We start from the raw sequence: 18,900 nt of genomic DNA, 5'->3' as shown, positions 1-18,900 counted from the left end.
TGCAAAATCTTCTATCAATGAAGAATAAATGTTTTTTCTTCATCTTTACTCTCTCCCCGCATCTAGTTAGCAGCAATTGAACAGTCAACTGGTGATTAATTGGATGCTATTTAGTTTGTTCTGTCAGCTGTTTATTAATCTGTAACTTCCTGTTAAGATGCAGGGTGTGCTTTTTAAAGAAACCTTACACAGCATAAGTTTTATTTTGGGACTGGCTGTACTGATATATAAAGAGGATCTGTGAGAGTTACTTCATCCTGTAAGCTATTTTCTTTCAGCAAAGTTTTGTGGGCACTCACCACATGGTTCAGTGCACTGTAGTGTATGAATGAATGAGATAGTCTCAGTTTCCAGAAGTTTACCATATACTCCAGGGAGACCAGTGTGATAAAGTGTGGTAAGTACAACCATAGATGTGCAAAGTATGGTGTGATGGGAAGGAGGAGCTAGAAAATTCCAGGGGAAGAAAGCAGTGAGAAAGTTTTTAAAGAAGAAGCTCTAAAAGGCAATCAAGGAAATATTTTTAGCAAGGTGTTACATTTTAGTGACAATGTAGAGAGATAGATTGGACAAGGAAGAACTTGAAACTAGAGAAATTATTTGAAGATTATTTAAGAGGCTATTGCAATGATTTAGGCAAGAGATGGTAAAAGCCTAACTGAAGACAGAAAGGGAGTACGGAGGAAAGATTTGAAAGAATGTTTACAGTGGAGTGGGACAGTGGGAAGTGAGGAAAAAAGAGTTGAGAGAAGGTTTTTGTTTTAGAGCACTTGGAAAATAGTACTGCCATTAAATGGAATGGAAAAGCAGGTGAGCTGGGTGAGGGTTATCAAAACAATGGGTTCACTTTTGGACCTGTTGAAATTTAGGTGCCATGTGGGGACATCATTCATTCATTAGAAATCCAAGTTTGAAGTCTGAGACAGAGGTCTGGACTGGAAATACAAGATGTGAGTGACATAACAATTTGGAAACATGATTCTATTAAAAACAGATTGTGTTTTCTGTTTATGGCACTGGACAACTGACTAGTACTTCAAAAATATAGTTTATTTTAAGATACAGTTTTCTATAGAAATGTTGGTAATAGAAATTCTAGATCATATTTTTTTTCTCTAATGGTGTCAGTTTTTATGTCAGGGATTGGGCACACATGAGTGGGGGAAGAGGGCAGTACAAACTGAATACAATCTGCAAATTGAACTTGGAGGTGTTAACATTGATATTAAAAGTGTTGCTTGCCTTTTCAGTATTAGAGATTTAAAAACACTCTGAAAAGTATGGAAAACTGTATAGTTTCATTTAATCTTGGAACGCTGTAAAATGTTCTTTACCAACAGTGCTTTACTAGTTCTTGGGATTTGGAAAACTGAAGCCTCTCATCTTTTACTATCCAAAGTGGAATTTTCAGGAATACCTTTTTGTAAAATTGTCCTTTGTATCCAGGAATCTAACCTCACCCTAAACTTAACTCTAACCCTAAATTGTAGCCTTAACCCTAACTCTAGTCCCAAACCCAACTCCAAGTGTAACACTAATTCTAGCAGGAATCTACGTTTGTACACCTAGATCTGTACCTCATCTTCAACTGAGCCCTTAACCCTAACACTAACCACCAACCTAACTGTAACCCCAACTGGGTACCTATTTCTTCTCACTAACCCTAACTATAACCTAGTGTCTTTAAGGATAAGGCTCTTGGGGTAAATGTTCTTCATGTCTCTAGTAATTAGATAATCAAAACTGACAAATGAATTTCAGACTAAATGAGTAATTTATAAGCAGATCATCAGACCATCTTTAACAACATATCATTATTAGGTAACCTGAGCTTTCTGATAAAGATATCCAAAGATCTGGGTATTATTCCCAGATGTCTACAAGACATACTTGCTTCTGTTCTCTGATTTCAGAATGTGTATTTTACATTCACCTAACGGTGACTGTGAAAGTTCAGTGAATATCTCTGAAAGGCAAGATCCAAATTAAGGGTACATTTTCACAGTCTTCACAAAGGTGTATACTAACCTTGCTCCCAGTCTTCTAGAACTCCCCAAAGTGTAAGACTGTCCTCCTCCAGATGACTTACAGAAAGCTGGGGCTCTTTCATTTATATCTAAATCCCAATGTGAACCATAGCTAGACCTTACCAGCTATATAACTCCTCTCGATTAGACTAGCAGCATTAAGACGGTGCGCAGTGATACGCTCCGGGGATTATAGAAGTAATATAAGATACTGTATTGCATTCAGAGACTTTACAGCCAAGCTGAGGAAAAATGATTAACAAATATAAAATGATGAGAGAATATGACGACAGAACATAATTCAGTGCTATATTATTTGGTACAGACCTGGATACCAAAGTGTTTCAAAGTGTAGACAATACTTTCTCTTATCTATATAGCACTTGGCAGCTTACCAAAACTTTGTAACACACATTCAATCCTTCTTAGGATCCTGGGATGTTGATGGAGGGCAGGTATTAGTATAATTGTTCATATTTATGTATGTAGAAATAGGCTCAGAGGAGTTAATTATGTCCCCTCAACTATTCCAGCAAAAGCAGCAAAGCAGAGTTTTGAATGTAAGTTGGCCAACTTCAAATCCAATGGGAATGCAAGTTGGTCAGATCCAATGAGAAACTCATTCTATTTCATGGAGCAAATGAGACTGGAACTGGGCCTTGGGGGATTGAGTAAAATTTGAAGAGATGAAAGGAAACCAGAGTATTCTGAATAGGGTAAATACTATAAGGAGAAGGCAAGAAGCCAAGAATGGGAAAGTGAACAGAGAAGGGAATGGATGAGGTAAGATTGGTTGCAGGAATTAGGGCTTTGAGAGCCAAGCAAAGGGTTTTATATTACATGTCGAGTTTCACTAAGAAGTCAATGAGCTAGATAATGGCATAAAGAAATATCCACCTGGTAAGTGTGCAGGTGTACAGACAAGAGTAGAACAGGGAGGTTCCTGAGGCAGGAAGGCCATTTAGGTGGCTTTGGGGTGTGGTTATAAGGGCCTGAATAGGGTAGCAACAGTTAGTATCAAATTAAAATAAATGGGTTAAAAAAAGACAATTCAAAATGATAGACTTAGTGTTTGACTGAACTTGAGAGATGAAGACAGTGAAAAAAGTCAAAAAATTCCAAATTTCAAATAACTAGTTTTGTGACTTCAGGCAAGTCACATGATCTCTCTGGGCCCCTCATCTGAAGAAAATGTCATGGCAGGATGTGAGAGCAACCCTCACGTCACATGTGACTGAAACTTGTTATATATGTAGAACTATTGGATTAATCAGTTGCTTTAATAAAGAGGGAAAATTTTTAAGTGTCTAGAAAGATATTTTCAATAACATTATTTAAAATAATGAAAAATTGGGAAATATCTAAATGTTCTACAATGGAGGAAGAAGCAAACAAATTATGACTATTATGTGGTAATGAAAATCACTTTTGAAAAACATAGAAACACAAATATTCAAAATATAAAGATAGGTAGAGAAAACAGGACACAATATTATCTGAACATTATTAAAAAATAAATATATTTTCTTTTTTTAAATTTTTTTTTCACCGTTTATTTATTTTTGGGACAGAGAGAGACAGAGCATGAACGGGGGAGGGGCAGAGAGAGAGGGAGACCCAGAATCGGAAACAGGCTCCAGGCTCTGAGCCATCAGCCCAGAGCCCGACGCGGGGCTCGAACTCACGGACGGCGAGACCGTGACCTGGCTGAAGTCGGATGCCTAACCGACTGCGCCACCCAGGCGCCCCAAAAATAAATATATTTTCTAAGGACTGGAACAAACCACTAAGAGTGATTTTCTGTGGCTGATGGTAATATGACTGATTTGTATTATCACTTTTGTACTTTGTACTTTTCTGGATCTTCCAAATTTTGTACAATGAGGCTTTTTTTTATACTAAGAAAAAGTATTAAGCAAAAAAGAAAAAGAAATGAGATCAGCTACTACTGTTTAAAATCTTTAGATGCGTTGTGTCCCTTGTAACTGTTTAAGAATAAAATATATAATAGGTACATCCTTCTCTATTTGACTTGGAAAATATCAGTGGAGTAGGGTAGATTTGGAGAAATGGCAGAGATGAAGAGGTGACCATAGGAAAAAGGGAATAGAGCTGAAGAAGATTGAAGTACTGCAAAAGCAGAGCAGAGATGTACGCCTTTGCTGGAAGAAAATCAGAACGCTTCTCTGCAAGGTAGTTTGACCTTTGGAAAATGCTTACAGCTCAGATAAATACAGAAGAAACTCCGGAAGTATGCAAGAATGCAGTATGTCACAACTACAAACAGTGTTGCATTGTACAAAGTTTTTCATTAGGTTTGATAACCTCAAGGAGACCTTTGCCAGGATTCTTCTTGGTTTTCCATTACGACTATAAAATGTTTTCATTGACTGTGCATTCAGGCATAAGTGGAAATGGACTATCCAGTGACATTATGAAACATGTATGTTTTGAGAATTTTTAATGAACATTTGTATAACTAAACAAAATATTTCTAGGAAAGGAAATAACACAAATGTGGCCTTGAAGAATATAATTGAAAACCAGTAGAATAATTCTTAGAATCTTGATATTGACACTGATCCATGATAGTTCCTGGCTTTGTGCTCAGTTAACAGGACATGACAGGGTTGCTTATGTGAGGCAATATGAAGTGGTAAAATTGTCTTTGACTCAAACTTTTCTTCTAAATATGTTATTTCACATGACCTTGTACTATCACTTAAATCAAAAACCATGGAATTTTCAATAGGTAGATAAGTTTCTGACAGTTGGAACCCTCCTTTTTGTTTATCTTGGAATTTATTTTACATTTACCTATGTGATATTGTTTTCACCAAATATGTTCTACTAAAATTCAGGGAACTCTCTCAAAATATTGTTTCTTCTCCCTGCCATTTACATTGGCCTTACCATGTTTCCCATCACTGTCTGTTCTGAATGTCACTCTGCCATATCACAGGTGAAGCACACTAGAGTCTGTCAGGGAGAGGTTCAGAGTTCTCTAAATACAAAGGTCCCCAAACCCCAATAAATACCAAACCTGAAAAGGGTCAGAATGCAATCTCTGTCTGGTTTTCTTTAGGATCAGCTTGTTACTAGACTTTGGGTAGACTCACATATGCTAATTGTTTTGGCTGTGCTCACATTTGTAAAAATAGCACAAGAGAAAATTGATGAACATAGCAAACAGTGGAAGAACTTGCCCACCAACTCTTGCCATCTCTCAGTATTTGTGATTCTTGCACTTATTCTTGTGATATTTGCCAAGTGGACAAAACTGCTTCATATAGCGATGAAAGGGCTTCTCCAGTTGTAAGTCGTTTGTCTATATAGGTTGTCAAAGTAAATATTGTAAGATCATTTGCTTATGGTATCACTGTAGATGATGCTAGAAACATTAGGAAAACAAAAATTTCACATCAACATTACTTTTCAAAAACTGAACCTCATTAGAATATTTTGCCTCATTTAGAATATCTTTAAAATGCATTGCAGGAGGAAGATAAGCACTGTTGGGAAGGAAGAGTAGAGGATAGTAACAGAATGGGAACTTCATGGCTTTACTTAGAAAAATGAAATAATTGGGCCTGAGATGGCTTTTCTATTGTAGCCCTCTCACTCTGCATTCTTACTTGAACGACTGTCAAAATAAACTACAAGTTATCACACCGTATATAATCAGTGTGACATCTGGGGCTCCATAAGAGGCCACTGTTTCTCTAACTTTAGCTAACCAGTGCACTTCCTGTAGCGTGCTTTGGGTTAATTGTCAGAGCCAAAGGGTCTGATTACCCTCTGGCTCCTTTTAGAATCACCCTCTCTCTCTCTCAGCTAGCAGAAGTGGCTAGTGCTGCACTTACATTAATCCAGCATCGAAAAAACCTATTCTTTTGACAAACAGAAACAAGCAAAGAGCTAATGGGGTAGCCACGTCTATTTGAAGAAGCTTTTAAATAATTTTGTAATTGATGATTCCTGATTGCTTGATATATGTATATTTTACACCTTTTCCTTGACAATTAAGCAAAGATTGTGTAGTTTTCATCATGGACTGAAGTGTAGAAGAGAAGGAGAATGAGAAAGAAAGTATTTTTGAGATTTTACAGACAGAACAACTGGGATTTTCACCCTTTTGTGGAGTTCCAAAGTCACTCACACCAGACAGCTTAACTGAATGCATTTTATATTTTAAGTTTCAGACACAACCTCAAAGCAAAGAGGAACCTCTTCAAGGACCTAACAAGAAGCAAGCCTGGTAAGTCACTGTCTCACACAGAAAGTTTTGTGTGAAGCAAAACACTAGTAAGAATATATTTTAGGAGGAAATGTTGGGTCCTTAAAACAAGTCTATCCTTTTTATAACCATGACTGTGTAGAGATAATTCTCACGTGGTGGGAGAGGCAATTTAGGGTATTTTGTCAGGCTGCTTTATGTTTTCCTTTGGAGGAAAGAGGGTCAGAAAAATATTCTTGGCTCTACCATTTAAATCTGCTCTAGCATAAAGTCACATTGTCAGTGGCTGGGTGGTTGAAGCAGTGAATCATGCTTCTTTGAGTATATTTTGAAATATTGACTGGTTGGATCTGCAGAGTTTGCATGAACATAAACTGAGGCATGATTTTTTTTTTTTTGGAAAACTCAAGCCTATCCTGATTTTAGGAGATCTCATTCCATTTTTAAAAAAACTTTGATTTTTGTCCTTTATTTAATAATATCTTCAGTGTTGAAGAGGTGAAACCATAACCAGGGCATTGAGTTGATGACAAAGAACTTATAAATAAAATTGTAACAGCAAAAATATTAGAATAATATATCATGTGTTTCCACAGAAAACCTGGACATTTAAACTTAAAAAAAAAAACAGAGGCAGAAAAGACAACATTTTACTCTCTATTAGTCCATAAAAATTGCCTTTATTTTTGTAACCAAACCTGCTAAATTGGCCTTTATACGGTCCTTTGCTCTCATGAAGCAAGTGGGGAGATATCTACATGTGAAATCGTTGCAGTTTATTAAATGTCAAAGAGAAACTTGTTAACCAGACATATCAGATAACCAACTGCCCAGTGCAGAGCAGTTGCCTAGCACAGGAAATTCAATGTTCCCTTTAAGGACAACTGATGACCACACAAAATGCACAGTTTATAAATAATTAGGAAAAAAAGATTAGAAAGTGTGTCACTCATGTTATGCTATATATTCCCCAAAAGAATAAATATTACCATTTGTGTCGTTAATAAGCATGATTAAGCATAAGTGTGTTAGAAACTGTGAATACAATTTCAGACTAATTCCATAATCTTGGTTAGATAAATGGGCAAGATAGAAGCATAGGAGTGAGATTTCAAGGACAAGCTTTGGGAGAGGGGAGTCCAGAGTGTGTTTGATGTACTTTTTGTGGATATGGACTGAAAAGATAAGTTTCCCAAGAAGCACTCCTGCAGTTAGGAGATGGGATTTTTTTCCCTTCTCTGTCCTGGGAATTTCACTTCCCTGAGATGAGGGAAGGAATGGAGGCTTCTCAGTATCTTTTCTGGATGCTCTCTCTTTGTATGAAAAGTAGGAAATGAAATTCCCATGAAGGATTCTGGCCAAGTTACAAAAACCCTCAGGAGATCTATGGGATTCTAGAGGCTTCATCCCTGGGTAAGGGTAAGAAGGCCTACCTGACATGAACCCCCTGCAATTTTATGCAGAATTGCTGGTGAAAGAACCACTCCTTTGCATAAGGAGAACATTTGAAGAAAAGCACTTGCACAAGCAGAAGGGACAAAGGTCTTTGAACTATAGCTGCCTTTGAAGCTAGGACTTCCACTACTCTAACACTACACTCCATATCTCAGGATATTCATGAAAAGAACAGTCTCAATTCAAGACCTCTCAGTTTGAGCTTTGTATAGGGTGTCTGTGTATGGAGGGAGAGAAGACAAAATACTTCCTGCCCTTTGCAAATAAATACAGTCAGGCAGTGAAATTTAAGAATGCTATAATTGGGCTAGTCTTGCCCAAGCAATGACAGAAAGGGTTTTGGTCATGAGAGAAAACAAGGCTTATTGGGGTGGCCGCTGATTTCAATCCAGGAGCAGGGAGAAGACTTAAGTGGAGAATCAGAATACTAGAACACTAAGATCACAGTAAGAGAGGGATGTACTTCTAAGGATCAAGGCAAAGAGAGAAATTGGAAGCTGGAAGTAAAGTTGATGATGACTTAAAAACAGAATAGGGCAGGTTGAAAGGAAGGAATTGTGATGAATGACTCTGAACTTGTTCTGCTAACAGAGAGTTCACTGATGTGCATTGATGTGGTGGCCTAAAGGTGTTGCAACAGATCAGGCAAACTCTCCTCCTCACACTGTGGGAAAGCAAACTCTTGGTAAAATCTTATATGGTGGACTAAAAGTTACCTTAAGAAATCTATTCCATCTCCCTCATTTCATACACATGGAAAGTGAAGCCCAGAGATTATCTTGTGGTCTACCTAACCCAGAGCCATACAGAGAAGGAAATCCTGAGAAATGTGGTTCTCTCTTAGCTAAACTGACACAGTTCAAAGTCACCAAGATGTCTAATGGACTTCTCAAATTTGGCACTACCCTTAAATCTTCTTTGTCTGCAAACGTTCTCCATTAATGGCATCTCTAACCTTCCCCAAACTTCAGAGTCATTCTTGATGTTCTTTTTCTGTCACACCTTGCATTCAATCTTTCAGCGAGTTTAGTCAACTCTGCCTTCAAAAGTATCCAGAATCTGACCATTTGCTTCAAGCCACCATAGTTTCCCACCTGGATGATTGAAGTAAGTGGTCTGTCTGCTTCATCACATGTCCCTCCCTGTATATTTTCAACACAACAGCCAGAATGACCATTTTTAAAGCGTAAGTCAGGTCACATTATACTGTTGCACACACACACACACACACACACACACACACACACCCTTCCAATGGCTCCTTGTTTCACTTGGAGTAAAAAACAGTCCTGCCAATAAATGACCTCCCCACGATCATCTATCTTACATCACCTCTTCCTAATGTGGTCTCCTTATAGTTCTTCAAATACATCAGGCACATTCCTACCTCAGGGTTCTTATGCTGGCTGCTTTATCTGACTGGAACACGTTTCTCCAGATGTTGACATAGTTTCTCATCTACTTCAAGTTCTTCCTTAAATAACACCTCAGCAATACCTACTTTGGCCATCCTATCTAAAATTACAATCTCCCGTCTCCATCACCACCCTACTTATTTCTATTTCCTAATTAGCTGTGTTTTCAGTACCAATTATTACATTCTAAGATATGCTTTGTGTAGTATTACGTTTATTGTCTGCCTCCCCTGATGAGAGTACAAGCCCAACAAGGACAAGGTTTTGACTGTTTGCTTATGTGCCTCGGGCTCTAACCCTTGCACAGAGTAGGTACTCCATAAATATTTGTTGTATGAACTGAATGTTATTTGTCTATGCATCTCCCTAATTGGAGGAGGGTAGATCTTTATTTAAAAAGTTATGTTATACATTTCTCCATTTTTAGGAAGCACTCTTTCTATGTCATTCTAGGAAATTTCTACAGAAAAGATAAACTCCCCCATTATTTTAGAGGCTTCAATCATAAGCATCTTCTTTTATTACCTAACTAAATTTTAGCTACAAAAGTTTTCATCCCTGGGGCACTGGGGTGGCTCAGTTGGTTAAGCATCTGACTCTTGATTTCAGCTCAGCTCATGATGTCACAGTCATGAAATAGAGCCCTGCATCAGGCTCCGTGCTGGGTGTGGAGTCTACTTGAGATCCTCTCTTTCCCTCTCTTGCTGCCCCTCCCCCACTCCTGTGTGTGTGTGTGTGTGTGTGTGTGTGTGTGTGTGTGTGTGTGACAGAGATGGGGGGAGGGAGGGAGAGGGAGAGAGAGAAGGAGAGAGAGAGAGAATGCATGTGTGTTCTCTCTCTGTCAAAATAAACAAATCAACATTTTAATTTTTTTAATGTTTATTTATTTTTGAGAGAGAGAGAGACTGAGTGTGAGCAGGGTAGGGGAAGAGAGAGAGAGAGAGAGAGAGACATAGAATCTCAAAGAGGCTCCAAGCCCTGAGCTGTCAGCACAGAGCTTGATGTGGGGCTTGAACTCACAAGCTGCAAGATCATGACCTGAGCTGATGTAGGATGCTCAACTGACTGAGCCACCCAGGTGCCCCAATAAATCAACTTAAAAAAAACTTTTCATCCCTTTTGGTCACCCTGGAAGCGTGTACATATTAGAAACATACAGATCTTTGGTCACACTTCCCCAGCTGTTTTCTTCTTAGTGTTGTGTTCTGGATCCTTTGACCTAATTTATAGCTTCTATAGTTTCCAGCCCTTGAGAGAAGTTTTAAAGCGGGGAAAAGAAGTTATGTGCAGGAGAAACATGATACTGTTCCCTTTTGCTGCAACAGAGAAGTCTGAAGGAAGAGAAAAACCACTGTTCAATGGGAGGAGACGTTCCTAGAAAGTGAGACAGGTGCTAATGATCCTTGCAATGGTCACAAAACTCAGAAATGATATTCTCTGGTAGCAGAAAGCAGAAGGAGGAAAGGTTTATTCAGGGAGAGTTTGCAGCTTGGAATGAAATGCTATTAACCCTTAAAAAATAACATGTGCCTGTCATGGGTGTCCTGCATCACATTGTACTTGACTGACATATGTGACTTCCCCTAACTAGACTGAATTCCACTCCAGAGCTGGGATGATGGGTTTTCCTTCTCACCATCCAGTGCTTGGCCTGGTACCGGAGGCCCAGGGGCAGCTGAATGAACCAAGCTGGGTGAACTGTGAATGAATAAAATGTCTCCCTGATTAGCATTAGGAAAGAAAGAACCATTATTTATGTGTATGTGGCATTCAACTGGGAAAGGGAAGGAGGGTGGAGAGGGAAACTAGCATTTTTTGACAGCTTACTATGGAATTTATGTAAAGTAACTTTTAAGGTGCCTTTTGCACACCTGGCATTCATTATATGGTAGCTGTTTTTAATTTAATTTATACTGACTTCATGAGGTGGATGTTATGACCCCTTTTTGCCAAGTGAAGGATCTTCGACTCAGAGAGGTTGTAGACGTTAGAGTCACTTAACTAGTGGTGGAGCAAGGATTCAATCCCAAGACCAGGTACTTTCCCTGATCCTATTGCTTCACCATGACCTTCAAGAAGGACCCCAGGAGCATAATGCAGATGTATATATGCATATGTGTGGGCATAATTCACCATACGCATGGACAGGAAACTGGCAAAAACTCATCCCTGGTGCCTCTTCAGTTCTTTTTACAACCCAGCTGCTGAGCCCTTTGCCTTATTCCTGGATACCCATTCAGTGACTCATATTTTCAGATGTCTTTACTCTCAGCAACCATCATTCCATTATTCACCCTCTCTGAGTTTCAATCTTCTCATCTTTAAAATTAAAATGATTATACCCCCATATGGATTCATTATGAAGATTAAGTGAGAATAAAAGCCAACATTTATTGAGTGCTTGCTATACACCAGACACTGTTCTAAGCACATTATATGGATTAATTTATTAATTCCCACAACTATCCTATGAAGTAACTATAATTGCTATCACTGTGATCATTTAATGAGTGAAGAAGCTGAATATCAGAGATTAAATGACCTGCCCAAGGTGACCCATCTAACAGCAAAGATTCAAACCTGGGCAGTCTGACTGAAATGGCCTTTGTGCCATTTCACCTATGCTGTCTCAACTTACAAAACAAAGATAATCTATAAAATAATAAATAATATTAAAATAATAAGATGATAATAAAAATACCCATCATTTACTAAATGGCAATTTGTGCAAAACAATATGCTTGCTCACCTACATTGGTCCCTACACTGTAGGCCTTCAGCACTTCACAGAGTTATTATAAGGATAAATAACATGACAAGTGCCCACACATAATAGAGGATGAATAAATATTGTCAGGTTTCCACCCGGAGATAACCAGTATTAATATCTTTATATAGAAACTTCTAGACATTATTTATACCTATTTACAAATAATGAAATAAATGTGAATTATTTTGTACATCCTGGGTTTTTTCTACTTTCCAAAATATCATGAACATCTTTCCATGTCAATAAATATTCATTAACAACATGCTTTCTTAGTGAGTTTGATAATCACTCCCAAGTCAGAAAATACTAGTTTTCAAAATCTTAGATATTGCAATGGTTTGTGACCCTATTTGCCTTTCTAAATATATTTTAGATTATTATTTTTTTAATGTTTATTTACTTTTGAGAGAGAGAGGGAGAGCATGCACGCACAAGCAGCGGAGGGGCAGAGAGAGAGGAAGACACAGAATCCAAAGCAGGCTCCAGGCTCTGAACTGCCAGCACATGGGGCTCAAACTCACAGACCTCAAGATCATGACCTGAGCTGAAGCTGGACACTTAACCAACTGAGCCACCCAGGCATTCCTAGATTACTTTGTTTTTAAGTAAGGTTCTGCATCATGAGTTGTTAATTTTCAAAGTGAATGGGTTATTTTATGTTTTTCTTTCAAGAATTGAATTTTTAAAAATTTACATGAAGTCTTTAGTTAGTTTCTTTTGAAACACTTAAATGTAATCAGTAGACATTCACAGGGAAAAAAAATCCCCACCATTCAAGTGACAGACCACATGCTTGGGCTTCCAAAGCTGTTTGGTTTCTTCCTAGGTGTGCTCCTGGAGATAGCACACCTATAGTTTGAATGAGACATGTACTTTCTGAGACATGTTCTTTTACAGTGTACCATGCAATCCCCACTTATGAAAGTTTCATCTCCTACTCCCTGCACTCCAAAGACTATATAATCTGCACAATGTAGTAAAATGCTACAATATTTTATGATTTTTACAAAATTTTATATTTTATAACTATTATAAAAAAGCAGACTATCACTCACACGGTTTTACTGGAGCCATACTTCAGGCAAGTTCATGAATGATATGATCTCAATATTTTGTTGGATGAAACATCAGCATAAACTGATAGTTTAGAATTTGAGGAATCTATTTAGGAGATGATAGTAAACAAAGTCCCTCTGTAGCTTAAACCTCATATTTAGCATTACATTTTTTTCTTTCCCATATACATACATATGTCTGAAGTTTTGATAGCAAATTTTTAGTTAGCCACAATCTCTGCTCACTTTTAAACAAGGAGTTTAATATCTTAAACACTTTTAGCTTTCAAATGACTTCTCTGAGAAAACAAACAAACGAGCATAGATTTCTTAGGCAGAAAATACAGACCAATCATCAAAATATATCTATTTTGATATATCAATGTTTCAATGTTTTCTTAATAACTCTTAAAAAGATACTAATAGCAGCTAACATTTTTTAAAATATGAAATTTATTGTCAAATTGGTTTCCATACAACACCCAGTGCTCATCCCAAAAGGTGCCCTCCTCAATACCCATCACTCATCCTCCTCTCCCTCCCACCCCCATCAACCCTCAGTTTACTCTCAGTTTTTAAGAGTCTCTTATGTTTGGCTCCCTCCCTCTTTAACCTTTTTTTTTCTTCCCCTCCCCCATGGACTTCTGTTAAGTTTCTCAGGATCCACATAAGGGTGAAAACATATGGCATCTCTTTCTCTGTGTGACTTATTTCACTTAGCATAACACTCTCCAGTTCCATCCACATTGCTACAAAAGGCCATATTTCATTCTTTATCATTGCCACATAGTATTCCATTGTGTATATAAACCACAATTTCTTTTTCCATTCATCAGTTGATGGACATTTAGGCTCTTTCCATAATTTGGCTATTGTTGAAAGTGAGCAGCTAACATTTTTATAGCACTTATTTACCGTAGGCACTTTCCTAAGTGTTTTATATACATGTAATTAATTAATATTAATCATATAATTTTCACAACTATCTTATAAGGTAGGGACTTCAAATGACTAGGAATAAAAATGAAGTTGCTTCAATAAATAAATTTTGAGAAATATAAAATTGCTTTAATATACTCATGGGTGAAAATGGGAATAGTCAACAAATTTGATGGTGGGAAAAAAAGGAATGTGTAACAAAATGGTTTAAATTATTTTTTTCTAAAAAGATATTTTAAGAAACTACTGGATAGCTTGGCCAAAAACAGCTTTTGTGTGTTGTTTGAACTTAAAATCTTCAGGAAAAAAAAAAAAAGCTTGACATTTAAGAAGTCTCTTAAGGGGCACCTGGGTGGCTTGGTCGGTTGAGCATCTGACTTTGGCCCAGGTCATGATCTCATGGTTCGTGAATTCGAGCCCTGCGTCGGGTTCTGTGCTGTCAGCTCAGAGCCTGGAGCCTGCTTCAGATTCTGTGTCTCCCTCCCTCTCTGCCCCATCCCACTCATGCTCTGTCTCTGTCTTAAATAAAACATTAAAAAAAAAATTAAAAATAAGTCTCTTAATCATTTCATGATCTATTTAAGTCAAATTACAATGTTGTACACCCTAAACTTATGCTGTGCTGTATGTCAGTTATATCTCTGTAAAACTGGAAAAGAAAAAAAGAACTCTCTTAGGAGTAAGAGTATCAAAGTTAAGCAAAGAAATATTTGATACAACATACAGTTTGAAAATAAAGAAGGGAGGCATTCAAAGGAAGTTAGTAACTTAATTGCCTGGGCAATTCTTTTATGATAGAACAAAAGAAAGACAAAGGAAAATGTAGTGTGTACCATGGGATTTTTGTTGTTGCTGTTTCTTTATTTTGTTCTGCTAACCATAAGGAAGAAAACACTTAGGGTTTGAGAGCAGAGAGGAAGAACAGTAACTTTCTCCTCGAAAAGAAGATTCAGGGAGAGGTCTCCCTCTCTCTCTGCCCCTCCCCTGCTTGCTCTCTATCTTTCTCTCTCTCTCAAAGTAATAAATAAACATTAAAAAAAGAATAAAGAACTAATAAGCTTTCTTGTCCGGCAAGATTGCTGCATATATAATATATTGTGATATACAAGAATAGATTATATTTCTGATCTTAATAAAAGGCTCAGTGAGTCTTTTCTTAAAGTCAGAACTAGGAAGCTTGAATTCTAGTTCAGAGTATCCAGTACCCAGGTATCCAGTATACGTGGATGTTTGAGTTTCTTTAAATCTTGCTCTTTATCAGCTTATGTGGTTATTCAAGAGTTAATAAATATTTTTCCTCTCTTACCATATTTTTAGAAAAGGATAATTTGCTGGATTATAACTAAGTGTATTACTTCTTAGCTGGAAAGTATGCATTGCTCACCTGTGTATCAACCTTCATCCCTTTTTACCTGTGGCAGCTCAGCTTCTTGATTGGAAACGTATAACCAGTGTTCTGTGATATTATGTATATACTTAAAACTTTTGTGATAGCACACATTTTCAGGCTTAATATTTTATAAAGGTATGTACACATTGGGTCAGTGTCCATATGGTAAGCTGAATGTTTTCACATTTTTAATAAAACTGTAGCTTAGAGCTTACTGTTTTCTGAGATTTGTAGGAAACAGCCAGAAAGCAGTGTATGTGACCTGAGATTTGTTTGTTTCCTTTGGCTTGCAGTAGATTTTGGCATCGTGTTCCTCTTTCCTTGGCAGACGCTGGAAATTAGAACCTTGAAAGGGATTTAAGTGCAACACTTGGGGCAGCTTCCCCCTTTTGAGCCAAGCAAGCCAGCCATTGACACCTGAGGTAGGGCTATGACAGGCTTTCTCCACAGATAGGACTGAAAGAGTCCAAGAGTGAAGATAATAATCACTTTGCCTTGGACCAATGTTACTTTTGTCCCCTATGGGAACAACTGAGATAACCGCATCCCATTTTGAGATCTGTCTCAATCAGCTGTGATTTCTCTTTTAGACAAAAGTGGTGCCAATGAATATTACTTCTGCTCCGGCTTGGATATCATTTTTCTCCTTATTTCAAAGTATCATTTTGAAATGATAATGTAATGAGTAGAGGAAGAAGCTTCTTACTTATTTACTTATTTATTTTACAATTTTTCTTTCTTTAATAAGCTTTGGTCCCTAGAGACCAGTGTCCATAACATCTGTATGTAAACTCAGTTTACCCCCATTTTCATCTCCACTAGCCATGTCTGCAGAGAGCCTGGCTTCCTAGCTTATTCAGAAAAGAAGATATGAAGGACAATCATGCCACAATTTCCCTCTTGTCTGCTTCCAAAATTACCACCATATGTTTACCCATCTTATTCTCCCTCCTATCTTAGAAGAAAAGAAATCCTTCATTTCTTTCCCAAAACCATTTTTTTCATCTTTGCTAATAATCTCTCTTTTTCCTACCTTCTCTGGGATTTATGTTATTAATTTTTGTACTCAATTTCTCTAGTTTTTCCTTTCTCCCTGCCTATAAATGTGTACAAGTGTTAACCTTGCACAAAAGCCTTCTCTAAGGTCACAGTCTCCATCCAATTACCTCCTCTTTCCTCTGCTTTGTTTCATTGCCAACTTCTTGATAGAGTTTTCTACAATCACTGCTTCCTCATCTCTCGTGTGACTTTCAACTTGATTTCCATCCCCATCACTCAACTGAATTTGTCATAGCAAGGATCATCTGTGATCTCAAATCCAATCTCCTTCTGAGTGGTCAGCTAACTGGACCTTACTGCAGCCCTCCCTTCTGAAACTCCTCCCCTGGATTTGTGAAGCAGCTCTCTTCTCCTCTTACTAGTCTCACCCTTAAATGTCACCCATGGTTCTGTCCTGGGGTTGATTTTAGTCAGGATTGAGGAGGCGGCTTGGCCATGGCTCCTACTGTGTTCTTTCCAGTGACGCTTTAAGGCATGGATCGCTCATTGGTTTCCATTTTCTCTTTTTCCCTATGGGATTACAGAAATTATAAAGTTTCAAAAATATCACACTCACATCCAGAAGTTGCTATTTTTGTTTTCCTTCCTGCCTTGCCCTAATAGAGGAAAGAAGATACCTTTGGCAAAAGCCTTGGTCATTCTCTTTGTCATGTTTTGGCTTACTGAAGTGGATCAGAACAAAAGAGGGTCTTTATGAAAATATGTGAAAACTTGGAGCAGATTTTGCGTCTGGACTCTTCAGATTAACTCAAGTGAGCATTTGCACTACCTTCCGTCCATGTGCCTGTATGAGTCTGGTCTCTCAGTGAAGGACATGGCAGCACATTTCATTCTAGTGAAGAGTCATTGCATAAAGTATTGATGCACAAGTACTGTATCTATTATTTAGAAAATGATGGTATATGTTACAAGTTACACAGTATCTCTTCACTATGAGAAATGTCCAGGAAATCACTCAGTGAAGCTTTCCTGTAGTCTCTGGGTATATTCCCCTTAACAGCTTCTCCAAAGTTAGATGACTCACTTATGCTACAGATTTGTATGTGGACACTGTATTTACTTGCCTACTTCTCATTTCAGCAAATTCTTTCTTCCTTTTCTACTTTTTTTTGTTTTCTGCCCTTCCTTCTTGCTCATGGGACTATTTTACTGGAAACTGTTAAACTCTCCCTCCCCCTAACTGCACATTCAACTTCCTTCTAATGAACAGAGGAAACAGATGACAAAAGTTGTTCACATAGTAAACTGAAAGAGAAAAACTTGTAAAATAGCAAAGAAGTATGAAACATAGTGTAAGATGCATCTCATGACCCCGAGGGAGAAGGAGAGCAGAAAACCTATCACAAAAGCTCTGAGAATTTCCAAGGTCCTCTCTGGCCCCATGGTATCAGTAAAGAGGGAAACTTATGACCCTAGAGAAGTAGTTGAGAGTTTTAAGAGTTTCAAAATTCATTTAATGTTGCATTGTTCACAGGTGTTAATAAAGTTTATTTCTAGCACTCATTACAAGCTCAATGTACTAGGGGGTTTTTTTGAAGGAGGTAAAGATACCGATTTTCTCAGGTTCAAACAGTCCCTTGGTTTTCCTTCTTTGACACTTAATTTTTAGAGGAATGTGGACACTTTTGATAATTCTCCAAGGGACATTTATTTACAGTCATTCTTTTAGATCGTAAAGAATGATCAGAAGACTCTTTTCTTTACCTTATTTTTTAGTTTTGTATATGCTAGATAGTTTCGAGGGTTTACACTGAAATAAAAGTTTTAATTTAAAATGGAAGTGCTTGGGTGGGAAAGGATTGATTATGCTAATGATATTATATATTGTTTGTTCTTTCATTTAATCTCCAAAAATATTTCCATCCATTTATACCCAAACAGAACATTTATTCCTTTGTGTTTAGTTTTGCTTCACATTTCTTTTTGATCAGGGTACTCACTAATTACTGTGGGAGTTTAAACTGCCCAGTCTAATGAAACGCCATCCGGAGTCTTAAACTACATAACATCCATCCTTTTGAATAATCTACAATGTTTGCAACTCAGCTGCAAATTTTTTTTCAGTATCTATTGCTTCTTTAGAAATTGAATGGCAAACAGGAGGGTATCTATCATCTCATAATTCTCTTTCCAGTGGAATGAATCTAGGGTTTATGTTTTAGATACATATGAACACAGTTCCAAAATTATCCATCTTGCTGAATAGCAGATGTGAGAACAGACAAAAGAATGTGCAGTTCGGTAGTTTCCTTTTGCTCAATTTATAATGATTTCACTGTAAGCAGTAATAAATAATGAGAATGTTTTTCTCAAACTTTGCCTTGAATCAATTGGAGGGCTTGTTCCATACTGATTGCTAGGCCTCACCTCCAGAGTTTCTGACTCAGTGGTCCTGGGGAAGCCTGAGAATTTGCATTCCTAACAAGTTCCCAGGTGATGCTGATGCTACTTATACAGAGACTGCACTTTGAGAACCACTGCTCTAATTATAATGTTACAACATGAATATTATACATGGTGATTTAAATTAGTTTCTATTTTTGCTTTGGCATA

The 18,900-nt window shown here is 37.5% G+C and overlaps 1 protein-coding gene across 2 annotated transcripts in view; it reads left to right on the top strand.

Moving 5' to 3' along the window:
• The first annotated feature begins 350 nt into the window (after positions 1-350).
• PSD3 (pleckstrin and Sec7 domain containing 3) overlaps positions 351-18,900 on the top strand; it is a 796,422-nt gene continuing 777,872 nt past the window's right edge. The window contains exons 1-2 of one of the 2 annotated variants that reach the window (XM_045458150.1): positions 351-397; positions 6,224-6,285. The gene's annotated coding sequence lies outside the window, so the exon portion shown is untranslated. Of the gene's footprint in view, positions 398-869; positions 951-6,223; positions 6,286-18,900 lie in introns of those variants that run through there. The other variant, XM_045458143.1, reaches the window with a different exon arrangement.

This window comes from Leopardus geoffroyi, chromosome B1 (genome assembly GCF_018350155.1).
Source record: "Leopardus geoffroyi isolate Oge1 chromosome B1, O.geoffroyi_Oge1_pat1.0, whole genome shotgun sequence".
Classification (NCBI taxonomy): Eukaryota; Metazoa; Chordata; class Mammalia; order Carnivora; family Felidae; genus Leopardus; species Leopardus geoffroyi.
Note: the sequence above shows the minus strand (reverse complement) of the source record. Positions and strands in the feature narration are given on the sequence as shown.